Raw genomic sequence first — 3,161 nt, forward strand, 5'->3', positions numbered from 1 at the left:
ATAACAAGTTATATCTTTTCTTTTGCTGGTGGAGTTATTACTGACAGTCCCGGCCTGAAAGATCCATTTAAGTCGGAACATAAGATTGAGTTAAGTTGCGCAAGAATCCATAGCTCCATTTTTTTTTTTCAACTTCTTCCTCGAGTCTTTCAAGCAAAGAAACGATTTTCTCAAAAAAATAAAAATAAAGAAGGAGAGTTTTAATTTGAGTCTTATCTTTTTTCGAAGCTATTCCTTTCTTCCCTATTCATTCACCTGTCCGATCTTCTGAATTGGGGTCAATTAGATCTAGTAAAAAATCATAGTATTCATTTTGTTTGTGTTTGTGGACTCAAATGTTCAAACAAAGCTTGTCCCTTGAAGAAATAAATGAGTTCTAATAGAAATAGAATATGTATGTTTTTTTATTCCAGTAGGGAAATCGAGAAAAGGAAAAAGAAAAAATAATAAGAAATGAAACTCCTATCATAGGAATGGAAATAGTCCTTCTTGCTCTTGTTGCTGCTTCAATAACAATTTGGTTTTCAAATCAGAAAAATAATTTGATCCATGATTCATTGGAACAAAAGAAGGAACGGCCTGGCTAGGTACTGTACTGGCCAGGCCGGGGGAATAAAAGAACCCTTCGGACGAAATCAAAGACGTACTCTTTCTATTGGAGATATCTGTTTCGAATCGTTATCCAAATTGAATTGCGGATAAAATTCGTATATATATAGTAAGTATAATATAGTAAGTATAAATAAATGTATAAAATAAATAAATAAAGATAATTCGTATATATATAGTAAGTATAATATAGTAAGTATAAATAAATGTATAAAATAAATAAATAAAGATAAAGAAAGACTTTGATCAATATTTACTTCAGGCGTCGCATATGAATTATCTTTTTGTAATTGGGAGAGATGGCTGAGTGGACTAAAGCGACGGATTGCTAATCCGTTGTACGAGCTGTTCGTACCGAGGGTTCGAATCCCTCTTTCTCCGTTCCCTCGGATCACTTGAGATTTATCTTTCGAATTCGAAAAAATATCAAGTCCTTTATCATAGTTAAATGTCTGGAATAGAGAAAAGCATAGGAAAATGCAGAAATCAAGCAAGGAAATAATGAAAAATCTCTGATTTTTTTATTCCTCACGTCCAGGATTACGTCCTGGATCATTAGATAGGAATCCGAAGATGAAGAGAGAAACAAAGAATATCACTACTGTGTAAACGAAGAGTTTGAGAGTAAGCATTGCACAATCTCCAAGATCATTTTTTTTTTGTTTTTTGCAAAGGAAATAAGGGAATAGATTCTCTATTTTTGTACCACATATCCTTGACACCAAGAAAAGAAATGAAAAAGTGGTTTCTAGAAAAGAAAGGAATTTGCAGGAATTCCTTTGTTACCAAAATTATCTTGTCATACCCCAATTAGGTATTATGGGGTACCATAATGGGGTCTTTGACCCCTGGAACTGGAAGGGCATAATGCGGAAATTAGGTGATCCAGATTCATCGCGGCTATCAAAAAGCAAAAGAATTTCAATCTTTGAATCGAGGGTTCATAATGTAAGACTTATCTGATCTTATCAATTGTTATGTTAGAGTTGAATTTATTTTATCGAATAAATCATGAATATGAATGTTTCTAGGACAGTATTAAAGATCTCATCGAAAACTTACAGCAGCTTGCCAAACAAGGGCTAAGAGAAAAAAGAGCACAGGTATGACTGGCATAAAATCTACGATTGGATTGAAAAAAGCATAAGCTTCGGGCAATTTGGCGAAGAAAAAGCTACTCGAATGAAGGGCAGAATTAAGACAGATACAGATCAAACTAAAGATATTAAGCATAAGAAATATTTCGTTCTTGGAGATAATTTCATTTTTATTGAGTTATTGATATAAGGGAAAAATTAAGAAAGAAGAGAAGACAAAAAATCCTTCTTTCTTTTTCTTTGAACTTCCCCCAATCAAAAATCCTTCAATTCTCAAATGAGAATAGAAGGAATCATACTTTCATACAATATCTTAATTGACTTATATGGAATGATCAATGAATTCATTTTCATTCTACATTTACACGTATAGAATCCTAGCAACAACCTATTCCATAGATATTTGGGCTGGAATTGACGAATAACCAATAACAATATTAGTGTTTATTAGTGTCGAATTGAAATCTAAATGGGGCGTGGCCAAGTGGTAAGGCAGCGGGTTTTGGTCCCGTTACTCGGAGGTTCGAATCCTTCCGTCCCAGACCGCTTCTATCAAAACAAAGATTGTTCTCTTTAACAATCTTCTGTTTAAGAGTATAAGGTATAAGGTTGGATACAATATGATCCAATTTTTCTTTCTGAGTTCTAATGATTCTTCTATGAATCATAGATTCCTTTCGATTTCCAATTGTAAGAAAAAGAATCGAGTATAAATTGCGGATGGAAATAAACATCTTTTACCTTTTTGATATTAGGTAGGATGGGAACATAGATCAAAGTTGAATTAAAAAAAAAATGGGATGGGCCGTTCAGTGTATGCCCGTCCCGCTCTACTCATATTCATATTGGGGTAAGTTAGTCACTTATAGAAACTTTATGCCCATCTATTATATTTTGATTCTCACATGATGCATTCTAAGTTGAAATGCGAAAGATAAGATCTCTATTTTTTCGAAACTAAACATGTTAGTCAAAATGACTAATTCTATGTGGATCCTGAATCCTAAACAGGAGGGAGTTCTTGGGACTAATTACATCACTGGGATTAAAGTTCTTAAGACTGGGTGTGGGTGGGGTAAAATCAAAATTAAGAACAACGAATTGATCTGGACCCATTTTGCTTTGTACCTATACAAGATAATATAACATACCGCAAGAGGATCTTTTATTATTTGATTGTCTTGGGGTATGATTCATGATCCCCATAGAATTCGAGTTAATCGGCAATGGAAGGTATCAATTTTTCAATATCTGTGTCGTCCGGATCTCATTAATAAACAATAAAGTGCAATATGGAACAGATTTTTTTTCTTTGAGCCTAATTGCTTTTTTTTTTTTTGCATCTGGCTACAATAAATAATTGGAAGTCAATGTAGTGATTGGGAGGAAGATTCATATATTCCATTCACTTTACTTTTGACTTGATAGAATTTATGGAAGGGTTACTAAACCTAA

General features: G+C 33.4%; 1 non-coding gene across 1 annotated transcript; it reads left to right on the top strand.

The window, feature by feature from the left end:
• Positions 1 to 902: 902 nt before the first annotated feature.
• Positions 903 to 990, top strand: TRNAS-GCU (transfer RNA serine (anticodon GCU)). The gene has a single exon. It is a non-coding gene; the product is annotated as a tRNA-Ser (tRNA).
• Positions 991 to 3,161: the final 2,171 nt, after the last annotated feature.

The sequence above is a fragment of the Tasmannia lanceolata genome, unplaced genomic scaffold, assembly GCF_043159265.1.
Source record: "Tasmannia lanceolata isolate RefF3 unplaced genomic scaffold, GAP_Taslan_0.1 ptg000198l, whole genome shotgun sequence".
Lineage (NCBI taxonomy): Eukaryota > Viridiplantae > Streptophyta > Magnoliopsida > Canellales > Winteraceae > Tasmannia > Tasmannia lanceolata.